This window comes from Polypterus senegalus, chromosome 17, assembly GCF_016835505.1.
Source record: "Polypterus senegalus isolate Bchr_013 chromosome 17, ASM1683550v1, whole genome shotgun sequence".
NCBI lineage: Eukaryota > Metazoa > Chordata > Cladistia > Polypteriformes > Polypteridae > Polypterus > Polypterus senegalus.
In genome coordinates this window covers 60,229,198-60,244,098 of record NC_053170.1, presented here as the reverse complement: position 1 = coordinate 60,244,098, position 14,901 = coordinate 60,229,198, and the positions used below count along the sequence as shown (strand labels likewise).

The 14,901-nt window shown below is 41.6% G+C and overlaps 1 protein-coding gene across 2 annotated transcripts in view; it reads left to right on the top strand.

Annotated features, from left to right (window-relative positions):
- Positions 1-14,901, top strand: part of unc13d (unc-13 homolog D (C. elegans)) — a 400,017-nt gene that overhangs the window by 29,696 nt on the left and 355,420 nt on the right. The gene's annotated exons all lie outside the window — the stretch shown is intronic.

The following is a 14,901-nucleotide window of genomic DNA, read 5'->3' as shown; positions in this document are numbered from 1 at the left end:
GCCTATTCTTCTCCACGAAAATCTTTTGTCACTTTTTTGTAAAAGTCCTCCTTATTTTCCTTTAGTTTTAAAAGTCTTAATCTTCCATTTTGGCAGTCAGTCAGAATAAATAATAAAAATAAACGGGCCGCTGCAGTGCACTTGACTTTCTGATATCGCTAACTTATTGGCGCCGAGAGTCTCTGCGTAGAACAGTAGCAACAAGAACCTGTTGGGCTTCAGTGCAGCACAGTATTGTCTGTCTTAATTTGTGCCTTTTCACTGCGGTTTTATATTGTATCAGCAAGACTACATATGTCACACACATTCATTAAAGATATTAGCCAGATTGTTAGGTGTATAATAAATGAGAATCTTTTCTTCTTCTCGCTCGCTACATTTGCTTTTATTATCATCTGCGCTGAAATGAAAGTATTTCCACACGTTAATTTTTCGCTTTCTAACCACAAACACTTGTGCAAAACTCGCCATCGTCACACACTCGTGCTTACTGCTTCAACAAACAAATAACGGTCTTTTACGGAAGTTGCGCCACTTGACTATAGTAAGCCTAAGGTACAAAATCACAGCATAGTAAACAGCGTAGCGTAACTGAACTCTCAGGGCGACCTACAAACAACTCCTCTCCACGACTGAAACAGAATTGAACGAAAATGCTATTGCTATTTTTTTTGTTTTACTCAATATTGGTTCTCATTTTAGTTCGTTCACATATCACTAATTTTTATTTTTATTTAGTTTTAGTTTCTCTGTTTGCCTTAATTTCAGTTCTTGTTCTTGTAAAACGAAAAACAATATTTTTAGTTCTAGTTCTCATTTTTGTTATGAAAATATCATATATGGTATATATGCAGTACACTTCAATGATAAATAACTGAAAACTTATAAGGCTGTAGGTCTAAAAACCACCTTGTGACTCGTGGAGTCAAATCCCTGTGTAACGCCATTCATGGTCAGTCACCAGGGTGAACTCACATCCCAAGAGGTAGTACCTCAGCTGTATAATCGCCCATTTAATCGCCACAGCTTGCCGCTCCACTGCCACATACCTGGTCTCCCGATCCAACAGTTTCCAGCTCAGGTACATAACGGGTTGTTCTACTCCATCGACGCTCTGGCTCAGCACAGCACCAAGACCTGTGTCTGAAGCGTCCTTCTGGAAAATGAAAGGCAAAGAAAAATCAGGTGCTTTCAAAATAGGAGCTGATGTAAAGGCCTGCTTAAGGTCACTAAATGCAGTGTCTGTAACATCATCCAATACCATGTGATTAGGTTTCCCCTTCCTTGTAAGATTTGTCAAGAGCATGGCTCTCTCGGAAAACAGGGGTACAAACTGGTGTTTATCGAACGGGGTCAATTAACTATGGCATCTATTTTGGAGCATTGTGGTTTGACTATACCACAGCCCACTAGGTAACCTAAATATTTGGCTTCAACCAATCCAAAGTAAAATTTCTTCAGATTAATACAAAGACCAGCATTCACTAGTGTCCGTAATACAGCCTTAACCTGTTGTAGGTGTTCCTCCCAGGCACTGGAATAGATGACAACATTATCCAAGTAGGCAGCACTGTATGAACTATGGGGTCGAAGAACTTTGTCCACCAGACATTGGAAGGTAGCTGGAGCCCCATGTAATCCGAATGGAAGTACACGATAGAGCCAATGTCTCCTAGGGGTGCTGAATGCTGCCTTTTCCTTTGCGGAGTCCGTTAATGGAACCTGCTAGTACCCCATCGTCATATCAAGGGTAGTCAAAACTTTGGCATTTCCTAGCCGCTCGAGGAGATCGTCCATTCTCAGCATTGGATAGGCATCGAATTGGGAGACTTGGTTAAGCCAACTTCCATCCAGCTTTTTGATCAACACAATGGGACCGGGCCAGGGACTATAACTCTCCTCTATCACACCTAGATCCAGCATTCGTTTGATCTCCAACTCCACTTCTGCCTCCTCCTCCCAGCCTTCTTTTAATATATCCAATAAACCTTGGTGTTGTCGTCCATATAATAATTCAAAGGGTGAGAACCCTGTGGGGGCTTGTGGGACTTCCTGATATATGCAAAAAGGACAATGGTGAGGAGCTGATCCCAGTTCCTTCCATCCTCATTGATTACCTTCTGTAGCATCTGTTTGAGAGTTTGATAAAACCTCTCGATCAGACCATCGGTTTGAGGATAATATGCCAAGGTCTTTAAATGTTTTATCTTCAGTAACTTAGTTGTCTCCCTGAACGTCTCCAAGGTAAAAGGCATCCCTTGATCCATCAGGATTTCTTTAGGGATGCCGCATCGCACAAAGACCCCTACCAATTCCCGTGCCTTAGCCTTGGATGTAGCTGAGCACAAGGGAACAGCTTCAGGATACCGAATGGCGTAATCTACCAAGACCATTATGTATTTATGACCTCTGGCCAATGGTTCTAGGGGTCCCATATGGTCAACCCCAATTCACTCAAAGGGGACATCTATTAAGGGCAAAAGGATTAATGGAGCATGGTCCCTCCTAGGAATTTGCCATGATTGACATTCCGGGCAGGACATGCAAAAGTGGTGGACCTCCTCATTAATCCCAGGCCAAAAAAACTGGAGCTTGATCCGCTCTAAAGTTTTTTCGGGAATCAGATGGGCTCCCTGGACGTGGGTAAGAGCCAGTTCACAGACTTGTCAGTAAGTCCGTGGAACTAACAGCATTGACCTCATCTCCCCCTCGTGTTCTGCCACCCAATATAAAAGGTCATTATTTAAGACAAAGTGGGGACCTTGTGGCATGGGATTTACTGTGCGTTGGCCATCTATTAAAACCAATGCATTTTTTGCAAATTTAAGGGAGTCATCATTCCACTGCTCCCTTTTAAATGAAGTCAGGGTCTGCCTAAATTGAAACTGCAGATGGCTGAGAGGATTAGATCTGACCTCAAGAGGAGTGATTTCTGTCTGAGCTGGCGCAGTGCTTGAAGTGTTGTACTGCAATGGCCCAGCTGTTTCCATGCTACTGTCAGAGACCGAATTCTGACCCAACTCCGGCTGTGAACATGGCATGGAGGTAGCTGAGGACTTAGTATCAGTGTCCATGACAAGAGTGTTTTTGGGGAATCAGCGTAAGTTATACCGCGGTTTCTGTTAGCCCAATCTCTACCTAAAATCATTGGGAAGGGAGGATTCCCGAGGACCGCCACCATCATTTTTCTTAAAACTCCGTTCTTGCAGATGTAGTAGACGGTGGACTCATACGATTGGACATCCCCGTGAACGAAGGTTAGAAGGGCCTTAATTTTAAGCCATTGCCATGGCAACACTAGATGGCGAGGAACAATGGAAATGTTACTGCCAGAATCAAATAAAGAGATATCCTTAAGGATTAGCAAAAGCACACTGCCCCTCCCTCCGTGTCTCTCCACAGACCCCCCATCTTCTTGTGAAACCCACCACTGTGCACCTGATTTTTCCAGAGTTAGCTCCACAATGTGAGACTGGGACTCCGAGGCAGGGACGCAAATTCATCGGGTTCCACACGGGTTCTGTTCCGGATCCCCCAAACAGGTTTCCGCTCTCAGGTGATCTATGATCCCAATTAAAGAGATCATATCTTTGAAAGTATGTCCCCAGGCTAGTTGGGCAATCTTCATAGGGAGTATGTTTATGAGCAAGGCACAGGCTACCCACTGTACTATATGTCAAGTATTCCTTTTATTTGTCCTCAGCCAATTCCCGACCTTCATCCAAAGCTCATGTGCCTGCTCTTTAGTGGACTCATTTGGGTTGAATTCCCAGTCCACTACATTTCTCACCTGCTAGCCTGAGGCACTCCCACCTTTATCAAAGATTTTTACTTTTGTGGGGCATAATTGAGCAGTCCCCTTACGGAGGAGCCCATAATAAGTCCACGATGTGTACCCTTCTGAACCTGGCTCTTTTCTATAGGTCCCTTGCCCACTAGCCCAGGTTCCTTTCACAGGTTTCTGGGTCGGAACCCACTACAGCTTCCCCCTATACACACCCACCACCCATCGTTTAGCGACACAGGAACGGTACTCTCCTACCTGATGCTTCTTGGCTTGGTGATTTTGAAGGTGTGTCAAGGCTTTTTTCTGGTCTGGTTTCCGGTTCCATAAGGAGGCCATCATCCTGTTGACCTGTCTTGACACACACAAAAAGGTTTGAGGCAGCCACCAATATATTGTGCCAGGCTGCAAAATGGTTTTGAAATAACACTCATGTGCACTGTTTTGAGTCTTGAACTGAACTGAATAGATGAGAAAAGATGGCAGCTTTATAACCTGAAAGGCGGAAGTGATGTCATCTGGCAGTGACGTCATTCTGGGCACTGGCATCAGAACTGATGTTGAATCAGGCAGGTTTTCCCATATTTGACCTGCACAGATAGCAGAGATAGGTTTAGTGCACCCTGCCACCCCCTCACCTGGCGGGTAATTACCTCCAATTGGTCCACTCAGCTCACTCCAAGTCGTACGTGTGTGACAATACATATATATATATATATATATATATATATATATATATATATAGTGACAGATTAGAGGCTTTCTCGCACCCTTGTACCCTCAGACACCATGTCAGACACCAGATAATAGTCCACTAATAGGATTATTATTATAATTATAATAATAAAGTGCACAAAGCACGCTCCTCTCCACAATTCTCCAATAAACAATACAATAATTCAAAATCACAATCCTCCTCTCCCAGAGGCTTAGCCACCCTGCCTCCCAACTCAGGATTTCCCAGAGTACTTTATAGTCCTTGACCCGGAAGTGTTTGTCCCTCAGTTCATGCGATTTTCTATCACTTCCAGGTCAGGTAAAAACTTTTTCTTCAGCCCGGAAGTATATAATTTCTTCTGTTTCCGTAATTGTGAATTACTTCCGGGCTATAAGGAAAGTATAAGTCCCTGGGCCTCCCTGCAGCGTTCTCCGGTGGCCCTCATGGTATCCAGCAAGGCTGTGACAAAAAACTCCAATTTCCATGATGCCCTGCTGGAATTCAGGGCCCTTCCATTTTGCAGGGTGGCTCCATTTTTTTGTTTTTTCTGTCCACCCTGGCCATCGGACCTTACTTATTCTATGTTAATTAATGTTGACTTATGTTTATTTTTTATTGTGTCTTCTATTTTTCTATTCATTTTGTAAAGCACTTTGAGCTACATTTTTTTGTATGAATATGTGCTATATAAATAAATGTTGATTGATTGATTGATTGATCTGGCAGTTTAGGGGTGTTGGCCAGGATACACGGCCGGCAATTCCTCACTATATATATATATATATATATATATATATATATATATATATATATATATATATATATATATATCTGCGGGTTGGCACCCTGCCCAGGATTGGTTCCTGCCTTGTGCCCTGTGTTGGCTGGGATTGGCTCCAGCGGACCCCCGTGACCCTGTATTTGGATTCAGCGGGTTTGATAATGGATGGATGGATGGATATATATATAAATATATATATATATATAGTGAATAGCAGCCTCAGGGAATACCTGACCAGGATACCAACTGGATGGAAGGTCCAAGGGTGAGAGCACCTGCAAAGTATTTCCTCCCATGGGACGCTAGGGGGCAACCCTCCTGAGTGGCTGTGTCACCACAGATTCCTGCAGGGCACGTTGGAAGCTGGAGTTTGGTACAGCCGTGTTGAGTTCTATGGGGGCCGCCAGGGGAGCTACAGAGCCCTATACTTGACTTCCACCACACCTAGGAGTGGTTCCAGCTAATTATGATGAGCCACCTGGACCACTCCCAGGTGTTGAATAAAAGGAGCTGCCTCACTCCATTCGTGAAACCATAGTCGGGAGGAGGTGAATGAAAGTTACTGAAGAGGAGTGGAGGCAGAAGGACTAGCAAAGAGAAGGGACTGTGTTTACTTTCCTATACTTCTGTGGGTATATACTGTGCTGTGGGGAGGAGAGAAAGCACTCCCACCTGTAAATAAAAGAATATGTTGTGTGGCAAGCTTGTGTCTGTCTGTCAGTGTTGGGTTAGGGAGGCTGTACCCGCCCGGTCATCACAATATATAAATGTGTTGCATACAATGTATACTTGTAATTTTATTAACTGTTCTGAGGAAGTTCATTTTACTGTGTACACACAAGAAAAAACTTGATTTTCTGAGCACAGGGTTTTAATATCTAAATTACATATCCCACAGCGTCCAGTCCAGGCTCCACATTGTCGTTTCAACACCGCCTTGTTCTAACATTCAGAATTTTGTACTAAACCCGTGTCTCAGCTGAAGGAATTGACCGTATTAATGCTAAATTGATGAACCGTCATATGTGGGGTTGGCAGCAAAGGGTTCCATTTGTGATTTTATGCCAGCATAAAATAACAACTAGAGTCTCGCCCCTCTTCTTTAGAAGAATCCTGGCCAGCTGTGGCAGACCCAGAATGCAAATTACAAATAAGTACTGTACTCCCTGAGTTAAATCCTTCATTAATTTAAAAAGCTGAATTTGAGATTCACTGTACTCATACCTGCCATTATACACGTACTGTTGGTGCAAAAGCCAAGTATCTGAATGTAAAATTATGTTGCTGATGCATTTGCATCTATCTATAAGCCCTTGGCAATAAGCTACTGCTTTTATGAGCATTTTTTTAAAACATTCTTTGAACACTCTAGCTTCTCCACCACAGGCTGTCGTACAAGTACTTCAGGGTCCACATTCATGACAGGTTGTATTGGTCTTGGAACACAGAGGAACTATATAAGAAAGGGCTTCCTTAGGAAACTGCATTCCTATAATGTAGTGTCAAACACATACAATTAGGAGGAAGCAGAATGGACCAAGTGGAGGTAATTACCCGCCAAGCCTGTCCTTGCAGGCCAAATACGGGAAAACTTGTCTGATTCAACATCACTTCCGGTTCTTGGCACCAAGACTGACATCACTTCTGGTTCCGGTGCCTAAAACAACATCACTTCCGGTTTTGGCTTTTAAAGCCGCCATCTTTTCACTACTCAAGCAGTTTAGTTTTAAAACTCAAACAGAGCACTTCATTGCTTATTTCAATACTCTTTTGCAGCCAGGGACAATATAAGGGTGGCGGCCCCAAACCTTTTCCGTGTGTTGAGACTGATTCTTTCACAGGGGGAAGTGACATCCTTCACATCTTCTACAACTCTGTGATGGACAGCCTTACACTTCTGTGGCCTTTGTAACTGTTGCTCACTTATTGCAGTTAATGTTATATTGTCCACCTATTTTAGATTCTGGGTTAATACCAGATTTAATTCATAGTATCCCAAAGCTGCATTTAATTTCTTTTTTGCCCACGTTAACATATATAAACTACTCAAAAAATTAAGGAACACTTTGAAAACACATTAGATCTCAATGAGAAAAAAATCATGCTAGATATCTATACTGATATGGACTGATATGGTAATGTGTTAGGAATGAAAGGATGCTGCATCGTTTGATGGAAATGAAAATCAATCTACAGAGGGCTGAATTCAAAGACACCCCGAAAATCAAAGTGAAAAAATGATGTGGCAGGTTAGTCCATTTTGCAGAAATTTCATTGCAGCAACTCCAAATTGTACTCAGTAGCTTGTATGGCCCCCACATGCTTGTATGCATGCCTGACAATGTGGGGGCATGCTCCTAATGAGACGACGGATGGTGTCCTGGGGGATATCCTCCTAGATCTGGACCAGGGCATCACTGAGCTCCTGGACAGTCTGAGGTGCAACCTGTCGGCATCGGATGGATCGAAACATAATGTCACCGAGGTGTTCTATTGGATTTAGGTCAGGTGAGCGTGGAGGCCAGTCAATGGTATCAAGTCCTTCATCCTCCAGGAACTGGCTCTGCCCTCTGTCAGTCCGGGGAAGAAACATTCTTAAAAATACACTCTCCCCTGGTCCTTCTATGCTCCGGGCATCCCAGTTGAGTAAGGGCTCAGGCCATCCGCCACACCACGTATACAGTAATCTGTTGCTATCTTGGTGTCTGATTTGAAGTCCTCTCCAATTATTTTAGAAAATAATTCAGCTATGAATTTCATTGGGTTTGGACTTTCACGGTTTTCAGGGAGACCTTCGATTCTGATATTATTCCTTCTGTATCCATCTTCCAGTGTAGCTAGTCTGTCTCAGAGTACTTTGCATTCAAAATTTGCAGCCGTTGCTTTTCCGTCAGTGGTAGATGCCAGTCGTTCAATTATTTCAATATGAGTCTGAGCGCCAAGTGCTTTAAATTTATTCTCAAACTTAGACACATTTTCCTGTATTTTTTCCTTAATTTTTTTTTAGTATACCTTTAAAGGTTGCTTCAAAGCGATGACCTAAACATTTCTCCTGGTCTTTAATATCCTGAAGCAGCTTCTCATTTGTTTTGTGTATGTCCTGTATATCTTTCCTTATATCATTTGTATCCTTTGTAACCTTCTTTAAATTATTCTTTAGCTCTTTTATACTGTTCTTTAGCCCCATTATATCCCCAAAGCAGTGATTATTGTGGTGATTGTTACTTTCACCTCAGACAGTTTGTTTCGGCCTTCTCAGTGCTTCGCTAGGGGTAGTTGACATTGCGGAAGGTAAGGCCATTTTCAGTTTCAATGAACCTTCTGGAATCTGTGAGTAGTCCTGGCTAGACTCAAGTGCACATTCGCTCCCATTTTCACTCTCGGCTGGAGATGATTCAGCAGCATCAGGTGCTTTTACCTATCTGTTCCAGGTCAGTCACAGGCAGGCGGTACCTTGAGCTTGAATTTGATGCCTGTTTAGGCTTGGATGAAGCTTTAGCTGTCTTTTCCATTTCCTTCTGAGCATTTTTGTCTGTCACTCATGCTTATATATGCTTGTATATACTGTAATTGAAGCCCCTTGGGTTGAGTAAATACAGCAGGGGTGGGCAATTATTTTTCCAAAGGGGCCACATGAGAAATTGGAATGGTTTTAGAGGGCCGGAATACACAGTAATCCCTCCTCGATCGTGGGGGTTGCGTTCCAGACCCCCCCGCGATAGGTGAAAATCCGCAAAGTAGAAACCATATGTTTCTATGGTTATTTTTATATATTTTAAGCCCTTATAAACTCTCCCACACTGTTTATAAATATCCCCCGCAGAGTTATACAGCATAATCCCTTTGTATTCTCTTAGATATTAGGTAAGATTCATTGAAATTATGTATATAAACACACTGTTTATATACAGTAAAACCTAAATATTATTTTAAAGATATTGAGTGTCTCCGATATCACATGTTACAGCCATTACGATAGACATGCCACCAGCAATAAATACGTACAATGCAACAAAAATAGTATACAGTAAATGTGTGTGTACAGTGACACTAAACATACGTACAAGTACTAAGTACTGTAAGTAGAAAATTAATTATGGTTACTCACCAACAATGACACGATGACTTGTCCGATAACAATGAGTTTTATTTTACTGCACAACAAAGGAGAGCGTTACAGCCCTTAAAGGAGCCACTTCAGGCGATTGTGTAGCACTGCCGTTGTTTTTCTTCAATCCAAATCCCTAAAGCAGATTCCATCCAGACTACTGCCTTATTACATCCACTTACAACTTGTTTTGCACCCTGGTTAAAAGGACACTGCGGCCGTAGATCTTATATTCCTTTCCTACTTTTAAATAAAAAGAATCGTAGCCTTCAACAAATCCAAAACGTTTACCTTTTCGGCAATCGTTAACATCTTCCGTTTGCGCTTGGGCATGGCCCCTGAAGCAATAGCAGATCGTTTTGGAGCCATAATGAAGGGCTTGACTATACACAAAGATAAACACAAAAGAGCACAACTCTTTACACAGCGAAACACGTTGATGCTGAATGAGCGAGACGAGACTTCCTGGTTAACACTGCATTCAGCACGCAGGAACTTAACTGCGTGCTCTGATTGGTTAGCTTCTCAGTCAGGAGAACTTAACTGCGTGCTCTGATTGGTTAGCTTCTCAGTCATCCGCCAATAGCGTCCCTTGTATGAAATCAACTGGGCAAACCAACTGAGGAAGCATGTACAGGAAGTAAAAAGACACATTGTCCGCAGAACCCGCGAAGCAGCGAAAAATCCACGTTATATATTTAGTTATGCTTTCATATAAAATCCGCGATAGAGCAAAACCGTGAAAGTCAAAGCGCGATATAGCGAGGGATTACTGTATATGATATACTTAATATATACTTAATAGCTATAATATTCTTAATTAATTTCCAATATATATGATATCCCACTATAAGAAACAGTAAATGAAACATTACAATGAGAAAATGTGTACGACAGAGTTGAATATCTGAGGTGGATATGAGAAGGACAGCACACAAGTGATCATCACTGAGAGAGGATCTATATCTGGATTTGTTAAACTTCATCACTGGGAATGTTTGTTCACAGATGTAGGTAGATCCAAAGAGAACCAACATCCTCTGAGCATGTCTCCTTAAGTGTGGGAAGATTTCCTCTTTGAGATAGGAATAACACTCTACCAGTGATACTGACTTAAAATGCTCGGCCAGTAGATTATCAGACTGCAGATTAATGAGTTCAAGCTGGACATCACTGGGTGCATTATCCACACTATAAGTAAAGAGAGAAGGAATCATGTGCATTTTACTCTCAACTGTTTTGAAGTCTTCAAATCTTCTTGAAAACTCACCATGCATTGCCCCTAACTTGGATGAATACTTGTGGAGGTGATCAGCTGATAGTGCGACTTCTTTCAGTGTGGGCATGTGAATGAGAATGTTGCCCTCTAAATGACTTGAAAGAAAGTTTAACTTTCTCATGATAGCTGTCACCAAGCTGTACATTTCATGTGCAAAGAGGCCCTTGCCTTGCAGCTTGGTATTTAGTTCATTCATTAGTGCAGTCACATCAACAGCAAAGGCCAGATCTGCAGTCCAGTGTGTATCTGAGAGCTCTGGAATGTCCTTATCTTTCTTTTCACAAAACTCCTGAATCTCTGCTCTCAGGTCGCATACTCTTTTAAGCACCTTGCCAAGGCTGAGCCATCTCACAGCTGTCTGGTAGCCTATGTCACTATATTCACTTTCATGGTCCTCTAACAGTGAAACAAACTGTCTGTGATTCAGTGCTCTTGTCCCGATGAAATTAACTATTTTAGTTACAACATGAACAACATGGCAAATTTTTAGCACTGACTTGCACTCCTGATGAATGATACAATGCAAAAATATCAATTTCTGTTCTGGGTTAATTTCAGCCACTTTATCTTGTATCCGCCTCAAAAGTCCAACATTTTTCCGTGTCAGATTTGGACAGCCATCGGTTATAACACCTACCAGTTTGTCCCATTTTTGTCCCAGCATGTCCATGGATGCATTTACCTCTGTGAACAAATCACTCCCCGTTGCAGTCCCTTTCATTAGCCGCATTGCTGTCAGCTCCTCCGTCATCTCAAAGTCTTTCATTAATCCACGTACAAAGATAAGTAACTGGGCTGTATCATGGGCGTCACAGCTGTCGTCCAAAGCCAAGGAAAATAAGACAAAATTGTCCGTTTTCTTTTGCAGTTGAAGCACCAAATTCCCCGCGATGTTCTGGACCCGCCTCGTTACAGTGCGCCTCGACAGAGACAGTTTTACAAACGTGACTTTTTCTCAGGGCATATTAGCTCTGAAGACTCCACCAAACAGTCTTTGATAAACTCCCCATCAGAGAATGGCTTACTGTATCTGGTAATTTTGTGGGATATTACAAAGCTGGTCATGACCGCTGCATCCCGGGATGAGTGGAGCCTTGTAAAAAATCTTTGTTGCTTTTGCAGTTTAGCTAGCAAATCTTCCGATGCTCGTGCCCGCTCTGCATCACTGAAATTCTTATATTTTTCTCCGTGTTTACTCTCGTAATGGCGATTCAAATTGTATTCCTTAAACACCGCTATATGTTCTCCACACACTAAGCACACAGCTTTACCTTTGATTTCAGCAAATAAATATTTAGAAGTCCATGCCTTGTTAAAAACTCTACATTCTGCGTCAGTTTTTCTTTTTTTAACGTTGGCTGACAAATTTAAGGGCTAAGAGCTAATTTCTTGAAAGCTGTTCAACACATTCGCTGACTTGCACAAGCGCACTGATAATTAAGAAAAACAATAGTGGCCTTCAAAATAAAAGCTGTGTAATTGTATTTCGTGCACCAATCACAAAGTAATAGATGCCGCTACACTTTTACTACGAACTCGCACGGGCCGGTCAAAGGTAGTCAGCGGGCAAGATGTGGCCCGTGAGCCGTAAAATGTCCAGGTCTGAAATACTGTACAGGATACCTCGAGATCCTGCTAATGGAGTCCCATCTTAGTCATCCATCTCCCAAAACGTATGAGACCACCTGGAAATTTTGAGTAATAAGACATCTCTATCAAATCTGCTTGCCACTGGTCATTGACTGTTGAAACAATTGTTCTGTTTCTCTTGAACCTGGTTTGTGCACACTGTTAGGTATATTGTCTACTCATCCATTCCAACACATTTTTTCACTTGACATTTTCTCCATGACCTAATAAATTTCTCAAGAGGCTGCTAATGCAACTAAAACTGCCAGGCTCCTTTGGAGTGTAGTAGATTCTCTTAAGTCTTCTTGTACATCCTTTCTTTGGGCTTGTCCCTCATGCTCTCTGTACTGTCAGTGCATGCATGTTCTGGACTAGGATGCTTGGTCAACCTCATAGGCGACTTACCTTACTTCCAAAACTGGCCGCCCCTTTTCGGACTATGACTACAGTGGCCGTTCCTGTCAGACTACGACCAAGATAGCCGACCACTTCCATTCAGACAACGGACAAAATTCCCGATTTCCATCAAACTGCACACAGCAGGTAGAGACTAGAGGCTGGAACTCTAACTAGGCAACATTATGTGGGTACAGGTAATATAAGGGGGTAGAATTTACACTTATCAATTTTTTGACCAATATTGGTGCTATTTTATACTGCCAGGGGAAAGTCCAGGAACAAAACAATCCTTATAATCTTCAGTACAAAAAATTAACAAAGAGAGAGAAAATAGCTTTTATAAAGTGGTGAAGAATTGTTACAAAGGAAAGGATAATAAACAAAGTATCAAAAAGGACCAAAAAGGGTGCGTCTAAAAGGCAAATCAGGACAAACAAAATCTAATCCACTCTCCAGCCATCAAGAATCCACAAAAACAGAACAAGAAAAGTTGAAAAGTAAGAGGATCCAATAAGTGATTAAAAAATAATGAAACTTCATCCAGCGACAACACTCAATGCCAGTTTGAAGAACTTAAACTGCTGCCTTGAAAATACTGGCTGATGGTGGTCCTCCAGCTGTGCGCCATGGTTGCCCTGCCCCCTAAAACTCTATTTTTATGGGACAGGGCACAAAACTAAACACACTAACAGAACTTAAACAATTAACAATAAATAATTAGCAATCAAAACAGTACTCAGAAAGGACAGAAAAGTTAATATACACAATAAATACATTTAGCAACAGAAAGAACAAAAATGCACTGCTTTTAACCCTGGCTAAAACATGACAGGTACAATGTAATTGTGGTACTGCCAGAATTTAACATCATATAAGATGGAGGCATGAGAAAACTGGTACCTAAGTATATGGATATAAAAATGTAATTGTTGTTTGTACATTTAGAGTAATTAGGGCTGAAGATTCTTAGTGATATTAGGACTTTATTGTGTAAATATGAACTTTGATTTTTGGAACTTGTCTTTGAATTTCATCTTCCAAACTTGACCCCTTCCTGTTTAAGACTTTGCTTATTTTTCATTTCTTAATCAATATAAAAATTAGCAATTGGGGAAGGTTGTTTCAATCATAGTCACAGCACAACTGCACTGTGAAATGTAGCAATATGACCTGTTTTCATTGGAAAAATGCAAATTTTGCATGTTTTCTCAAGCTTCATGGACTCATCATACAATTTCAGTTTTCAACTTCCTAATATTTTTTCTTCACTCATTACATTTTGGTTATTAGCTTTCAGGAACTATGCAAGTCAGGCAAACCGGTTTTGATATAAATTATTAAAGATATTACTGTATATGTGGTATGTTACTTGTGCTGTTACAATTTGGCAAAAAATATAGAAACAGCATCCGGCCAATACGTTTTTTCTCATTGTGATTAGTGGTACATGGTGCTGTGCGGATTTTAAATAAATAATCACACTCAGAATGGGCTCAGGTGTGTGCCTGATGGTGCTACTCTGGAGCAAATTGCAGTGCTTGGCCGATCGCACACTCACGTACAAAAGCGGAAAGATCAAGTGGATGCTGCATTCTATTCTTGGGGACGGTGGAGGGTCATATGTCCACCTAATTTGGCAAGGTAATATAAGAGGGGCTTGCATTATAAAAAGTAGGAAAAAAACAGAATGGTAATAGAAGAAAGAGAGAAGCCAAACAGAAGGTGAAGGCAATTTACACTCAGCCATCTTGGAGAAGTGGAGGCAAGTGGTCAGGGCACTAGGAAGGAATGAACAATTAATGTTCCAGGGGCAGATTGGTTCCCCGCCATACAGCGGAGGGGTAGTGGGAGACAAAAGAAGCTTTTCTAGGGATCCAGAAGATGCCAGATTTTGGATGGAAGTATTAGGGCTTATGAGTTTGTTTAAAAAGGACCTGTCTCTTGGATTTTAACCACATTCTTTTTAAAGGATTATTTATTGGATTTTAACCTCCGCACTAATCACTTATTGTATTATTTATTTATTGAAGAACTTTTGCACTGCACTATTTATTTGAGCACTGTTTGGACTTTGTTTTGAATTCTTTTTAATAAAAGCACTTTTACATCTTTTACACCTATCCCTTGCTGTAAGTGTGTGTCCTCATTTGCCCAGCTCATCTTGTTTGTGACTATCGACAGTTTGAGTTCAAGAGGCTCCCAA